General features: G+C 38.2%; 1 pseudogene; it reads left to right on the forward strand.

Moving 5' to 3' along the window:
- Positions 1-164: 164 nt before the first annotated feature.
- Positions 165-16,805, forward strand: LOC140943603 (uncharacterized; annotated as a pseudogene).
- The last annotated feature ends 748 nt before the right edge of the window (positions 16,806-17,553 follow it).

The following is a 17,553-nucleotide window of genomic DNA, read 5'->3' on the forward strand; positions in this document are numbered from 1 at the left end:
GGGTTCACCTTACTAAGCAATTTGTGTTTGGTCACCATGGCAGGATGACAGTCACTATTATTTCAGTAACAATTGTTTGTGTAGGTGTCCTGTGTTCACCCGGTCCCAGGCCCAAATGCGGTGAGTGTATATCTTTCGGTTTCTGTTTCTGGTTTCGAGTTTCGATTCGTTCGATGACATTGAATTTGAACAGAAGCATTTGCTTCTGATTTGAAGCATTCGTATCATTCGGCTAACTTTGGAAAGTCATGTACGCGCTTCAGCAGGAGCCGAGAGGAGTTTAATATGTAAGTACATGCTGTATGGGAATCGACAACTGTGTGTAATGATCTTAGCTTTTTTGTAGTTCCGCTTTCGATTCAGCTATAAAACAGGAAGGATTTGAACGCGACAAAAGTTAGAAATACGTTTATTGCAGATTCTCGCAAAGCTCGGGGAAGGTTGACCCGGGATGGAGGAAAGGGAAATAAGCTTATATCGATCGAAATTGAGTTACCCCTGCTGACTCCGGTGAAATTGTTTCTGTATTTCATGGTGTGATTTTCTTTGTCACTCATTCCAACCGAAGTTAAGGGGGTAAAATGTGCCAAGGATTTTCGAAAACTGGAGGGTCAACCAATCAGACAAGTAGTCAGTTTAACTAAAAGATGTGTTGTTAAAGGGAGAAAAACCAAAATTTGGTCAACATATTCTTTTCTCTACAAGAAGGTATTTAACCAACCTCGTTCCCAGGGTCTCTCATCTTCCCGCCCAAGCGAGAAGATTCGCTTGGGCGGGAAGATGAGAGACCCTGGGAACGAGGTTGGTATTTAACAATACCATACCAGATGGACCCGTTTCTCGAAAGTCCCGATAATTAACGGGCCCGTAAAGCTGTATTTGTTTTCATGCAAGATAGAGGTTTCAATAGTTTTGCATCTAACATGATGAAACTATCAGTTAATGAAACAAAATGGAGCAGTTTGTTAGCCAGGACCGCGTTCTTATTCTTTATATTTCGATTTGAAAATTTGATTTCAGGCCCGAAACGTTACCGGGACTTTCAAGAAACGGGCCCCAGACCATGAGGGCAAGAGGAATAATTGTTTCAGTAAAATCCAACTAGTTGGTCAAAAATATCGCAACAAAACAACTATAGCTAGCAAAATGCGATTCAGCTGCCATTGTTTTGGTTTTCAAAGCCGGCGTTTTTTGCTTATACTAGTGGGCTATAACTTATAGCCTAGTAGTAGCTCCACCAATGAGAACGCAGCATTGATAACAGACCACTAGTTGGATTTTACTAATGCCTCACATACCATAATGGCTAAGCCAATGAGAGCTCTAGAATTGCATTATCCAATGATTCTATTTTCTATAAAGCCTGTTATTTATTTTAACAGCATGTAGCGTGATATTTTATATGGCTTAAAACAGCACAGTGTTGCATTATATGTGACCCTCCATAGGAAAAGGGGGCTTAACGCAATTTTGAATAAACGCCTTTAAACGCAGTGTTTGAAACACAAATAAATGGGTTTCAAACAGTTTCAAACCCGTTTCAAACATTTTGAAACACCTTTGACTTTACGGCGTTTTAAATGGGGCAAATGCGTTTATGGCGTTTGAAATGCTTGATTAAACCTTTTTAGTGACTCCACAAGTTCCAGTGTACATGTATTATGATCTTCAGAGTATTTGCAGAATGCGTGCCAGTGTGATATCAATCAGGTACCAGAAACTGCTTTGATGAGACCAAGTGCATTTGTTTTACTTTGCATTGCTTTGTTTTATACTGTAAACATCAGTGAAAATCTTGATAGAGCTAATGATTACCTGCATAACATGCTCTCTCTCTTCCCGGAATGGTACTTTCAACAAAGACTCAAGAATTCAAAGTTTTCTTTCAAGTGTTTGAACAACACAGATATTAGTCTTGCATGAATGTTTGTCAAAGCCTCAAAGCCAAAACACGTATCATTTTTGGCTAATGAACAGTCTTCTTCTGGCCGTTGCCCTTGGTTTATTTTTTAAAGATACTGCCTTATGTCACATGTATTTTGGTTCTTCTAGTCATGTGTGCCTTTGTTAAATTAGTTATTTAACTCTTGGTTAACATTCCATGTCCATATGTGGGCATGAAGAAGTGCTGACTTTTGGATGATAAATCTTAAAACGAGCAGCAAATGCCCGGCAAATGTTATCTTCTGAAGCTAAGATAAGATGTTGCTTTATTTTTCTCTGTTATCAGGGCCACCCAGCTACTGTTCTTTGTAAAAATATTCCCTAAAAGTTTCAATTTTTCAAGAAAGGCTAAAATTTCTAGATGACTGTTTCATGTTTCTAGTATTTTTTGGCATTTTTCTATTTACGTTTATACAGGTTTTGTGTTACAACAGCAACCAACTTTATAGCCTGATAAAAATTGCAGAGAGCATGCAGATTGCAAAGTTTGATTGTGTACGTATATGCAAAGACCACATAATTGTTAAAGTTGACATCTGTGGTGAAAATTTAACTGTAAGAACCTTAACAGTTGCTAACTGTTGTTAACTGTAAAAATAAACTTAACAGTTGCGACTTGCAAGCCAATATGAATCATTTATTGGATTCAACCTTCACAGAAACATAATGCTTTCTCTGAGTGCTTTTGGAAGAAAAAGGTGAGATGAGTACACAATTAGTCACAAAGGTATTCTAGCATGTCTAGCAAGTCTGCATCAACAAATAAAAGCTTAAGTAATGCCATGACTAATCTGGAAAATGTGCTGTCATCATATTAGTGCAATGTATCGGTGATTTGAAATCAAACAAATAGGAATGTTCTGCTTTGCTGCAGAAACATATTATTAAGCTTTCTTTCTAAAGAAAAAGGGAGGGATATTTCTGCCCCAAATTCATACTACTGTACATTAAAAGAAAACTACAACCGTATAACCATTCATTCATTCATTTGAAACACATGCAAACGTGTTTCGTTGCGTTTCAAACACCAAGCGTTTGAAACCATTTGAAACGGACCTCATACAGTTTCAAACAAGTTTCAAATGCATTTCAAACATAAACGCCCTTGAAACGCTTTGAGCTAAGCCCCCTTTTCCTATGGAGGGTCACTATGTTTTTTTCAGTTTAGTTTCCTGTAAAATGTTTAAAATGAAATCCGTGGCAGACTAACGTCTGAGGTTGACATTTTAGTTCAGTCATTGGCTCAAGGAATGAAAAAGTCTGGTTGTTCTGCCATGGTGTACTTTTTTTATTTGATCTGACGTAACAAAATATTGAGAATTTAAAATTGCTGTTTTGTTTTAATTTATTGTTATTATTTTCTTTAAAAAAGACGTCAGAGGAAACATTATTTTTTCGAAATGTGTAAAATAGATGTAGGATAGAAAGTGTTGTTTACTTGTATCATGGTTTGGAAACATGTGATCTAGTAGAAAATGAGTGATTATCAAATAGCTTTCGGTAACAGAAGTTACAGAAGGAAGGTAATACTTCATTTCTCCTCCAACTGCTCACTTTTGGGATTACAGACTGTCTTAGATAACAATACATATAATCAACTGAATGGAATAAATGCTAAACAATTTTGGATGAAATTTCTGGAATTTTTTAGGTAGAGTGAGGCTAAAAAAAACAAAATGAGCAAAATAAATTGAACTGTTCTAAAGTAAAAAAATTATAAATATACTGGTATTCATGATAATATGTAAGAATTCATACAAGAATTGCAAGACATGAATATTGTAAAGTCTAGTTCCGGAGCGATTTGGGGTGGGGGGCGGGGGGGGTGCATGAAAATAATGCTATCGTTTCCTGCTTAGAATGGCTAATGTGCTTCCAGTGAAACCCTGTTAATATGTTCACCGATAGGCCAAAAAAATTTGGCCATATTAATGGGTGACCATATTAACGAGGGGTTTCTTTACAACAAAATGTATGGCTGTTTTGCTGGGTGGCCAAAAAAAGTGGCCCTAATAACGTTGTGGCTGTATTACCCAGGAGGCCATAAGGCATAGTTTCACTGTATTTTTATTCATAATGGTGGAATTTAAAAGTTATTATACAGCCCTGACTTTAATTTTAATGAGGCAATCTTGTGACAGCATTTCCTGGAATACACATGGGCCTAGTTGTTCGAAGGCCGATTAGCGCTTAACCTGGGTTTCTTTGTCTTCTGTTCAAAAGCTTTTTCGCAGATAATTATCTATGTTATTTTTAGAGCTTCCAATCATCAACTTGTAGACAAAAAGAATATTAAAACTGAAATGCTTTTTAGGCTTTCATGTCTGAATTCAAATCTTGCACTGACCCCAGGTTATCTTAACCCAGCTTTGAACAACTCGGCCCTGACGTTTATCCCATGACCTTAACTGTTGACCCTCAATCTTGCTATTGTGAGATGCAATAATTTCTTTTCACAGACTTTTGAACTTCATAATTATAATGCATTTCTTATCAAAAAAAGCAAACTTAAGTAGTATTCAGGCCCGATATAAATTATTCACAATATTTATTTGTAGGCCATTTGTGATCTACCTTCAGATCAGTAATGGAAGTTTCATAAAAATAGCAGACACCAGATCACTGAAGTTAAAAGCAACAAAACTAATCTGCAGTGAGAAATGTTTACATTGTATGTAGGACTTTAGTTTAAGTCCTTCCCCAGGCATTGGATCGATTAGTTTCCATAGTATAAGGTGACAAGCACAAATATAACGTAACCTTCTGTACACACCCTCTGTCCAGACATAGCAAAATTCAATGATTTGGACACTTTTGACCTTCAGATTCCCTCAGTTAGTTACTGTCTATAGGAGCACAAGTAGGCACTGTCGCTATTCATTTGGGCACATATTTCAGCAATCATAGGACAATCATTTGAGTCTGCAAAAATTGCCACAGACACATTATAATTTACCCTCTTATCTTGGAATGAGTGTTGTGCTCAAGTCTCTTCTGGGAATTACAAGGTAATGGAATCCTTAAAAAGTTGCAGTTTTGGCTGTAAAGCCCTGCCCTGCTGGCATCCAGGGTCCCTTAGATACCCAGGGGAAGTGAGCAAACTCCAGATTACCTGTGCATGCGCAGGTAAACTGGTTTATCCAGTAAAACTTGTCTGAGTTTGTCACTCCCTCTTCTGACGTATTAGTGGAAAATATCCATACCCTCCCCCCCTTCATGGATGGACGTTCAGATTAGACCCCCACCATCTCTTCGAATTTCCATATGTCTTGTATAATTCCCCTAAACCCCTGGAATCTTTTGTGACCTACAGTAGATTTGCAGTTAATTTAAAAATTATGAACTGTTTGCCTTTCATCAATCATTGTTCATTATCTTCAGACGCCTTTTGATTATGGCTGATGTATTTTCTTTGTTTTAAAAGGCAATATTTCTGATGTACATTAAGCACGCTTGATGAGACAAAAATTAATATCACTTCATCGAAAATGTTCACAACAACTTACAATTTGAATCATTTATTTACGTAAGACCACATCACTGCACATATTTGAATTGAAAACGGATCTACTTTTAAGTACAGAACCTTCAAGGGCACCCAACGTCAATTTTCAGAAAATATCTGTTCGGAAGACGATTTGAGATCTAGAATTTTCGGAACATTTATTTTAAAATTTCTTGTTTGCCTGCCTCTCGTAGGATTTTCGAACATCTACAAAATGGTATAATTGCCCATTTTAAACGGATTTTTACCCTAAAAAGGTCAGCTAGAATTTTCGGGAGCCTTTTTTCTGGCTGAAATTTTCGAAAGGGTAAGTTTTGATCCCTGTAATTTTCAGATCACTAGACTTTCAGCTAGGAAATCCGAATAGATGAAAAAATTTTAGGGGATAAAAATATGCATATGTCTACCGTTTAAATACTAAAATACGTTTAACAATGCTATGTTTTTGGTTTTGAACTATGTTCTCGTTGGGTGCCCCTGAACCTTACATTCATGTGTACAGATGTAGTTTAGTGGGAAATCGTCAGCCTCCAGTCTCACAGTTAATTTTTCACTACTTTTACTATTATCTTATTGGAAGGTATAACTATGGAGGATGCGGCTTATCTATGAACAATTTACTCTAACTACAGACTTGCCAATTAAGTCTCATGACTTTGTCGTGAGTCTCACGATTTCACGACCTATATCACGCTCTCACAAGTTGGCAACTGATTTCTCATGCTTTCTCGAAAAGTCAAATCCAAGTTAGATATCGATCGATAGCCAGCTCAATCCAAAGAAAACCTTTAGCGGGGCCAATAAGGTTGAAGGAACTATGAGTGGATGCTAGGAACTAATGAGATTTTGGCATCTAAACATGACATTGCTAAAGGTCAAACGAGGGCACTTTGAGACCGCCATCGTGGTTTTTCACAATTTTGTCGTCTTTTATTTCGGCTAAAGAAGTTTAGAAGCATAACATTTAAATATCTTCGTGATTCAAACGCTGAGTACAGTGATGGGGCTGTTTAAGGGTGCATATTTTGGTGTGGGTGTTGCTTCAAGACATTTCCGCTGACCTAATTCGTCTATCGCGGCGAATGGTGCAACGCACGTATTTCATAATTTATGAGTTCTGTTTCACCTGCTTCAAGGTGCAACAGAACGTATTTCATAATTTGTGAGTTCTGTTTCACCTGCTTCAAGGTAGAGTAGAAAAGATCATATATTTTTCAAAGTTCTTCTTATGAAACGTTAATAATTGATATTTAGAGATGGACTTTGACGCCGAAGTATGCGGCCTATAAATTGTGGTTTTAGAATTTTAAAAGGCAGCTTATTTTTTTTTGAAAGCTGTACCGAGTAAGTTAATCCTGTAAACAAGCTTTATTCTCTCGCTTACAAAGTTCAACAGACCTTTTTCGTTCCGGCAAACATGAATTAAGTGAAGAACATGATACTTAAAAATTGGTTATATTTGAGGCCCTATTTAAAAGCCTTCCCTCTTTTCAATGTTCTTGAAACTTGCAGGGTATATTTATTGACGATTGATCTCAGGATTGTCGAGTGTATAAAAAAATTTATCGAGCGGTTTTTTGAATAATGCGAAATTTGTAGGCATGGACCAAATAACGTGCAAAAACTGTAACAAAAGCAGCTGAATGCAGGTTAGTAAAATTCGTCTAACTCGCGATCGCCCAGAGCGAATCAAACCACTATGAGATGAAGCCGCGTTTCCAAAGCTTATCATTTTCTTAAAATATTAACTAAGTGTGTGGATAGCATGCTCTTTCACTGTTTTTATGATTCTTAAAACTTTGTTTCAAGCCGATATTTCCAAAACGCTCTCATAGAATTTGTTCAAACTTTGCCCTAATTGAGACAAAAATGGCAGGTACATACTCCCTTAAGCGATTTCTTTTAAAAAAAAACTCCTAGTACAGAGAAACACAAAGATAAATAAAAAATCCAATGGCGTCATTACGTTACCATGGTGACTCCGATTGCAATAAAACCCAGATCATAAGAAATTTTCATCTCTATATAATACAGTCGTGGTAACCTTTTTTCCCATATCTTAACTCACGCCGACGTAGTTAACGCTCAAACTTTGGAGGTATTCCCCGAAAAAATCCAGTCGAGCCACCTTACGTTGTGTACAACAATGGGCCAGGGAAGAAGGAAAAAAACGGTTACACGAACGCTGTTAAAAAAGCTAAGCGTTAAGTCTCGCTTGCTCGGCGGAGATTAGATACAACAACAACAACAACCTTTATTTGTACTCACTCTTGCTCAAAAATAAATTACGACAATGAAAATATTAAAAGTAAAAATTAGAGTACTAGCTGCCTTGAATAACCATAGGGCTAGCGGAGCCAGGCAGCAGGTTGACATTAGCATTAAATAGAAACAAATTAAAGGTCAGCAAGAGAACTGAAGCACAAATGCACACATAAAAAGAAAAAAAAAGAGAGAAGAGGAAAAACGCTATTTCTACGCTCTGAAGGAAGTCTAATATAGTTAAATTTATATATGAATACAAAACATTAATAAAAGACTGTGAAAAGTTTGAACCCAGGGGTCATTTCAAAAGTAGGTTGAGTTTGATCGTCCTGGTGAACGTCAGTGCCGTACAAACGACTTATTGACTAGATCAAGCAAATTTAACTACGAGAGAACGACTGGAGAACTGACAATATGACTAACAACAGACGACTGTTTAACTGTGACAATAGACGGATCGAAACGCACCAATTACTGATTACGAGTCTTCATAGCCAATAACATCACGGCTTAACTGACAGACGACCAATAACATCGCGACGTAATTGACCAATTAAATCAATAACCAGAGTATAAAACCATCAACTGACGTGATACAACTCACTTTGACTCTGAAGATGACTACCGCACAGGTTGTCGAAACGTCAGTCACTGTCAACAGTAACAGTCCTATTCAGGACTACGTTCACCCGGACGATCAAACTCAACCTACTTTTATTAATAAAAGAAGAGTACACGTATGGCAACTAATAACAAGTTGTATATTAAGCTATAGAAGAAAAAACATTAAGACTTGAAAAGGTGACAGAATTTAACAAACGACTAATTTACAGGTAATTTGGGAAACAACACAACTACTAATAAGAATACAAGTAACTAATAATCTTTGACAAGATTGCTTAATAAGAAATGAGGAGGCGATTAATTCTACACGAAACTTGATTTCCTCGCTCAAAGTTTTATCGACGGTCGAGTATTCTGTAGGATATTTACTTTTTGTATTGTATTCGACGATGATTGGGAACGCGCATATAAGTGCACGAAAATCAGTTCGAGAGAAATTACATCATTGCTGCTAGAGACCAAAAACGTGATGAACATGGCGCGTCATTTCAATCATCGCCGAAAATAAACCGCATGGTCATCACCAGACTCATTTGCATACAATGAAAGTTTGCTACACCCGACCAGTTTATAGCCTCACCATCGAAGTTTTCACTGAAGAAAAAGTAAGTAATCAACGCTTTCAAGCGATAGAATTCGTGGGCCGACCCGTTCCGGAAAAGCTCGACATCTTATGCATCAATCTTTCCTGAGCTTTCTTCAGAAAATAAAGCATGGCACTGTGACACGTCGCCAAGGAGCAGAGCCATTTTAACCCCTATTTAATACAATCTTAATCTTAATACAATCTTAATCTTAAGTCTTTGTATTTCTGTTTCAGATTTTCTGTTAAGGAAGGCTTGAAAGGGACTTCATTTAATTACATCCAAATTGCAAAAGATACCTTACAAGAGATAGTTTTGTCTTGTGATCCTCAGCAATGGCAACGGGCGGTTGGGTAGTAGATCTTGATACCAAGGAACACAAGAACTGGGTGATGGTTGGTTGTGCCCTGAACATTACCAAAAAAGGAATTACATCAAAAATTCAACAGGAAGTAGAGCCTTGGTACCAGTCTTCTATTTCCAGGCCTCCGCTTAAGTCTCTTCCGTCATGTACATGTGCATCTCGAACACCAAAATGTGCTTCCTGTGTTACGTGGGAGGCGGAACTAACCCATCTTCACCTGGCCCCGCGACCAAGAGTTTGCTGGAACAACAGTGACAGAAAACAATGGGGATCTCCAACTGCAGCTTGGGAAATAGCAAAGCTCTACATGCCAACTTTAGGTGGTCGAAAAGTAGATGTTGTCAACGCCGAAACTACGGACATAAGTGGTCTGTTGAACTTGTTGGAATGGTGTCCATTTATTAACCCCCGTGTGAGCAGTACAGTTTTGACTTCCGCGCGAGAGGACAGGAATCATTGGGCTCATGCTCCGAATCAAGAACTTGAAGATGCAGATGTCGCAACCATATTTGGTCATTTGAGTGGCCTGCTGAGTGACCCTGTGTTCAACGCTGATAGTGTGGCCCAAAAGGCAGCAAAAGACTTGCATGATTTGCAATGTCAAGGTCTTGTGACAGTCACTCATGCTGAAATCGAGGCTCTTCGTTTGCTGCGCCAGTGTCTTGTAGCTGATGTGAAAAAATGCCAAGATGACCTATCTGATTTTCAAGATAAACTTGCACAATTTGAGACGGAAAAGAAGACATTTGATAAAGCCATGCAGAGTGATTTATCTGAAGTGAAAAATCAGGAAAATCTGAACAGAGAAACGATTAACCAGTTGACACAGGAGCTCGATAACTTAAGAGACATCTTAGCACATCATATTACCGACATACCCAAAATAATGCTTGCCGCAGACAACTTCAACAAGCTACTGAGTAAGAGGAACGATCTAAGTGAGTCTCTCGATCATATCCATGACGATGTGGAATGTATCAAAACTAAACTGGTTGTAACGGAGAGTAAAGTGGAGAACTTGCGATACGACTGCCAAAGCCTGAAATGTGAAATGTCTCTTCTGCATAGAAAAGTCATGGAACTAAAAAACATGGTAAGGAAATGGGATATCTACAGGGGAGAAAAAGATCATGACAATGGTGTGTTCGTGTGCACCATACCGAGAAGGTTACCATTGTTCACAGGCCGAAAGTCATCCCTGGAATGGCTTGAAAGGAATATTATCACTGAAAATATTGGACTGAAATGTCCTGTTGCACCAAAACAATATGTGGCCTTGGAGGCTGTGGCAAGACTTCTTTGGCTATAGAATTTGCTTGGAATTACAAAGATCGCTTTCCAGGTGGCGTGTTTTGGATCAATGGGGAAAGTAATGATAATATTCAAAAATCGGTGTCAGACGTGTTTGCTTTTGTCAAAAATGATCTTCCCTCAGTAAATGAGGACATTGATTACACTTTGAACAGATTCCTACCATGGCTGTCCAAGAAGAAACGTCCATGGCTTCTCTTAGTGGACAATGCAGATGAATTGCATGATTCAACGTGTTCTTCAGGCATCAAGAAAATATTCAAAGGGACTTGGCAAACAGCTGACCCTCATGTATCACAGTACGGTCACATACTTCTCACTACAAGGCAAAATTCAAAAGTCGTCAAAACATTCTTAAAACTACCATTCCCAAGTAAGGAATGTCTGGAGCTAGATTGTTTCACCGAGGAAGAAGGAGCGTCTTTTCTCATGCAAAAAACCGATCGCAAGGGAGAAGCCAATCACAGAGAAGCCATCTGTTTAGCGAAAGAACTGGGAGGACTTCCACTTGCCCTTGAGCAAGCGGCAGCCTTCATATCTGCTAGTCCTATTCCACTGAGTTTCAAAGATTACTTAGAAAAGTATCAAGAAGTCAATCAAGGCGTGTGTTTCTTGAAGCAAGAGCCTGTTTCGGCGCTGGATACCGTGGAGGCTCAGCATCGATTGTCAGTTCACACAACTTGGAAGATGAATTTTGAATACGTTAGAAAAGCATCAGCGGCTGCTGCCAGTATGATGCATATCGTAGCCTTTTTTGATTCGATTGACATTCCTCTTTGTCTCATCAACCCGGGCTCTCCTGAATTACACATTAAGGAATTACGGGAAAGTATTAGTTCGAAAACTGACGTTGCTTATATCTTGAGGGTACTCTCAAATTATTCCCTCGTTTCATTCGATCAAGAAAGTGGAGTCTTCAGCATCCACAAACTTGTTCAAGAAGTCATTAGGGAAAGCCTTTCTATATCTCAGTGGGAAGAGGCACTGAAGGCAGCCGACACGCTTCTTCAGTTTGCAAGCGAAGCAACCGCGCAATCTATTCAAAGTTACACACAGGAGTTAAAGCTTCTGAACGCAGAACTCGATGAGGAGCACAAACAGGTAACTTAAAATAGAGACTGATATCTACCGAACAAACTGAGTAATCCTCCATCTTAGGTAAAACTCTGGTGATGGACTGCAGTGCAAGAAAGCTTTTAAAAAAGTGTTTCGTTTCCACAGTATTAATAATGAAGCTTTTTTCGACTGGCCATGTTCCTAAACAATAATATCTATAATTAATACTGGTAATTGGACTGAGTCCAATTTGGTCTGCAGTCATACGAGTGATTAACAAAAGCACGCCGTCGTCCGTTTTGTTTAATCACGAGTATGATTACAGAACGAATTGGATGACACGAAGTTCTGTTACCAATTAATCATAACTATAACAAAATTTGTGATATTTTAGGCTTTTGCAATGAAAACAAAAAATTCCGTGTTTTTTGCTAGCAGTGAACAAAGAGCCATTTGAGTGCGCGTGCGCGATGCCGTGTGCTGGCCAATAGGGTGCTTTAGCATCGACGACGGCGAGGGCAGCGAAAACGTCACTTGTAAAACGAATCCGCGTTTTTTCAAACTCTGTAATGTCTATTCCAGTTCGCTGAAAATAATAACATTAATCCAGGGAGCCCACTCGCCTTAGCAGTTTTCAGTGAGGTATTGCAAAAAAATAAATATAAAATGACCAAAAAACTACATGCTAGATTTCCTACTTAAAAAAAAAAATAAGAGATAAAAATTGATATTTACATATAAAACCAATTCAAAAATAGTTTAAAATTGGATTACGCATTCTTTACAGCGTTTTAAGCTTTGCCTTAAAAAGGGACAATGATTTGCTGCTTTTAATGTCATTGTCTAGGTTGTTCCAGTCCTTAGACGCTTGAAAAATGAAAGTTCGCTGGCTCCAATTGGTGCGCGCGTGAGGAAGGTGTAAATCATTACTTCTGCGAGTTGAATGAGAATGAAAATTACTATTGCGCCTGATGTCAGATTTAAAATCAATTTCCCCTGTCAAATATTTTTGCATCATACCAAAGCGACGGAAGTGTCGTCTCTTTGAGAGGGTCTTTAGGTTCAATCGATCTAGTGCCTCGGTTGATGAACTTCTTGGTGGCAAATTAAGCAGAACCTTTGCTGCCTTGTTTTGAAGGACTTGCAGCTGACCCGTGAGCGTGTCGTTATTTTCGTCACCCCACATTGCCAGTCTCCATAGTCAAACAGAGGGATGATTAAGCAATTGTATAGTGTTAGCTTAGCATGTAAAGGTAAAAGATGTGGTATTCTCTTTATCATTCCAATCCTTTGATTCATCTTTGTACTGACAGTATCGTTGTGCTCTGACCAAGTCATGGTTTGGTTTGTAACAACTCCCAATATCTTAAACGAGTCAGACCTTTCAATAGCAGTGGAATTTACTTTGAGGAAAATGTCATTAACCAGTTTAAGCTTCCGTGAGTGACCAAAAATTTCGAAATTTTATTTGGAAATAGTTAGGGTCAACAGATTACTCAAAAATCGTTTCAATTGGAAACTGTAGACGAATCAGAATTGAACTTGCTTTCAAGGTCAAACAGATCTATCGATGAGTAGTGTCGTCAGCATAAAGAATAATTTCACTGGCAAGCTGACACGATGGTAAATCATTCACACAAAAAAAGAAAAGAAGCGGTCCTAATGTGCTTCCTTGTGGAAACCCAACAGTTATTGGTGCAGCGAGAGAGATTGTATCTCCAACAAACGTCCTTTGGTTTCTGTTCGTGAGGCATGACTGGAACCAATTAACAGTGTCATCTGAGATTCCGACCAATTTAAGCTTATGAAGTAAAAGGTTGTGGTCAACTGTGTCGAACGCTTTCAACAGGTCCAAGAAAACAGCCCCTGTGAGAGCACACGCATGTTCAGAAGTATGTTATCTGTAAAGCGTGTCAAGGCTGTATCAGTTGATATCTTAGGTCGAAAACCAAATTGCTCGGAGGTAATGATCTTGTGGTCATTGAGAAAATAGTAAAGTTGGTTATGTGCCGTCTTCTCCAGAATCTTGCTCAACATAGGTAACACCGTTATTGGCCCGTAATTGTTTGGGTCACAGCGATCGCATTTTTTGAAGAGGGCGGATACCTTTGCAAACTTCCATAAGGAAAGGAATGTACAAATGACCAACGATCGATTAAACAATTTTGCGAGACTCTTACTAATTACACTAGCCAACTCTTTCAAAACACCGGCACTGATATTGTTCAGGCCAATTGCTGTGTTGGTTCTAAGCTTTGGCAAATCAATCAGAGGAAATGATGGTCAGATAATGAAGGATTTTAGTTTCATAGCGAGCTTTGTACCTATTGTAGAGGAGTGTATATTTAGGATGTTACAGTCATCTTCCTCGTTTGCAACAGATCCCCAGTCAACGTCCTTTAAGTAATTTACGAAATCTTCTTTGGAATAATTTTTGAAAGAGCGATATTCAATAGTTTTCCCTGGTGCTTTTGGTGACGCCTGACTTAGGGTCTGCTTACGTGGAGGTGGGGGACCCCAGGTAGGTGAAGTAACCTGCCTGTCCATATAACCTGTCATAAAGTATTACTTTGATCAAGTTTACATAATAGGTGGGGTGACCCGCTACATGTTACCTTACCTATCTGGGGTCCTCCACCTCCATGTAAACAGGCCCTAAATGACACAGAACATCATGAGTAGTCATGCTTCAGCAAAATTAGGCCTCTCTGGTGTCGAGTAAAGGGTCGAGTCTATGGCATCACCCATTGTTATAACTTAGGGAAAAGGTGCGTTCCTCAATACTAATGATGGTCTTCCTCCTTATATAATGAAGTGGATAGGTTTACTAATGAGGGTCTGTCTACTACAATAGGCTTGCCCGTTAAGTAGCTTGAGCCCGGTTTGTCGGACCGTCTATTAAAAGAGAAATAGGAATAAGAGAAGCGATTACCTAGCAACGCGAGAAACGGCTTACTATATCTTAATTAGCGCTAAAAATCGGATACATCAACAAACACATACACAACGTGGAGCTAAAAAGTCTTTATTTCAATTTTGTCTGATAATTACAGAACTGTTTTCTCCCATTTATCTCGAGGACATGAAAAACGATTAAAGTCTTGTCATTTTCACGCACTGTTACTCAGTTAATTATGCGAGTTCACAATCCCAAAGTTGAATACTAATTAGTTTATCTCTACAGCTAGACCCAAGGGAGCACCTTGACGTATTATTATATAAGCAATTTTAAATAACTTAAGGTGGCTCGATACAGTTTTTCAGGGTCAATACCTCCCAAGTTTGAGCTTAAACTACGTCGCCATAAACAAAGATTTGGAAAAATTGAAACCACAGTTGTATTAGATAAAGACGAAAATTTGTTATGATGGGGGTTGCAATGACATCGGAGTTGTCATAGCAACGAAATGACGCCATGACCTATTTTACTTGCAGCAGCATTTCTCGGCACTGGAAACTGTTCTTCCAAAGTCGTTTACTGGAGCTTTTTCCTTCAATAGCCGCTCTTGATGTTCGTGAAGTTTAAGCGACATCTGTAAGAGCGTTATCGAAATATTTTGTGAAGAAGTTTTTATGGCTAGAAATACGGTAGAAGATGGACAATCTTGATGTTCGACTGTTATCTGTACTAAACAAAGCGCTTTTGACATGCAATTTTACCTCATAGTAGATTTAATCTTTTTAAAAACGTGTGTGAAAGATCATGGAGATACATCTAGCCGATTGCTAGAAAGAAGGATTTGATTAGTATGTATCGGGGCGCTCTTGTTAGCTTTAATTTAAACATTTCGTTCTACTTTAACCAATTAGCGAAAAATTTTTAAACCGCTCGATAGATTTTTTAAAAAATTTGAGAATCTTGACGAATTAACCGTCCTTTTATATGACCTCTTAGTTTCAAGATTATTGATATATTGTAAGGCAGTAAAATAAGGGCTAAATTTCGCTAATAATTTTTTCAGAAATTTTGTGTTTACAAGTGAGAGCCTCTCATTATTCAGGGTTATTGTCTCAAGTTTCATGTTCACGTGAACAGCAGTAACTAACAAGGCATTTCATATATGCAAAAATGCTAACTGTTGTTCTGTACGAAAATATGAAACTTGGAAGCAATACCCCTGAATAATGAGGGCTCTCTATGAAGCTTGCCTACAGGCATTCCAATAGTCCCATGCAAATCCCGGTGGAAATGATATGTAATACTCGTCGTAACATTGTTAGAATCAAAACTACCCTGATTGTTTCCATAAGCGTATTCACGACTTACCAGCAAGCTAAGGAAACAGAAGAAGTCTGATCTCCACTAATGCTACGACTTGACACTGCACGTTAAGATCTTTTAAAAATGAGAAATTGACATCTTAATAAATCAAAAATGAATTAAGATCTTGTTTTTTGTCTTTTATCCTTATTGCAGATAGAGGCACTGGCGGGGTCGTTGTTAGGAGACCTTACTTGTGGACAAATACCCTTAAAATTGTGTGATGATGTGCGTCGTTCATGTAGCAGTTTGCGTGAGGTTTTCAGAAAAGTTTGCACTTGTTTGAGAAATAGAAACTTCTTGCGGTGCCATCATATGCGTCTAGTAGAGCATCAAATAACTCTTGCGCATAAACAAAATGCAAACATCGTAGACAAAAGCAAATTGAAAGAAATAACTTCGCTTCTTAACGAGGTCATCTGTGACCTAAGCAGGGCTGGAAAAGAATTTAATTCCTACTTGAGTAGTCTACCTAGTTGAAAATTAAGCCTCGTAGGTGCGTTACCTTTGCGTTCTGTGTGCGTTGGGAGCAGGTCAATTGTGGGTTCATATGTTCCCGTGAAAGAAATGAGTGTTAATGATATATGAATATATGCTCCCAACGTCAGTGGCTTCATAGCTCAGTTGGTAGAGCATCGCACCGGTATCGCGAGGTCACGGGTTCAAACCCCGTTGAAGTCCTGAATTTTTTTTTTCAGGCTTCTTTACGCAATTGCATAAATTGCGTTCGCTGCGACGATCATTTCTTCATTTTCAGTTCATTTCCGCAGTTCATATATGATTTATTTCATATAATTATCATTAACAATAATAGTAAACTTGTGGAATAATAACAAATCTGAAATTTGAAATACCAATTGCAATTACTAAAGCAAGATGTAAACTTTTTAATTAGACACTGTAATTTGTTATTACACTTAATAAAGATGACGATGATTCCAATAAAGAAAGCTGTGATGTCAAAATCGTTGTAAATTACTTGCTCTTCCACGATGCCGCGAAGCGGGACGAGAACTAAGCAACGCGGATCAGTGACGCAGCCCTCCATCTCTTTTACAGTGACAAAGCTTTGATATATTTATATTTCCCTACCGAATCCTTTCTATAAATTAAAGCTTCCTTCCAAATTTAACTAGGAGCTAAGAAGGACAAAGGTTTACCGCCTTTATTTTTGGTAGCTTGTTTTGATTCGGGAGACTGAAGCATGCAGGGCGCAGATAAACATTTTTTTCGTCTCTTTTTTTCTCATTTAGAAGTAAAGATGAAACGGCTTAAGATTTCTCAGAGGTTTAAAAACTCACCTGAACAAAATGAAGAAATAATGAACAGAACATATACTGGAAGATACAGTAATTTCTTTTCCCTCGGGTGTGAATCGACTCCAGTACAACCAAGAAAAATAATACCGATTTATCTTTGAAAAGCCGAATAGGACTGAACTGAATAATATATAGATTTAGCCAGGGCTAAAAGCGAAGCTCCCGTTAATAAATTCATAATTTAAATCAAACAATAAACTTGTAATCCACAGATCAGGGCACATTTATTTGACGTTTGAGAAAACGTTTTTAGAGAAAAATAATTTGACAGTCCAAGAGTGGAACAGCTTTTATATCGAGTTATTAAATAGTCTTATTTG

Source organism: Porites lutea, chromosome 7 (genome assembly GCF_958299795.1).
Source record: "Porites lutea chromosome 7, jaPorLute2.1, whole genome shotgun sequence".
Lineage (NCBI taxonomy): Eukaryota > Metazoa > Cnidaria > Anthozoa > Scleractinia > Poritidae > Porites > Porites lutea.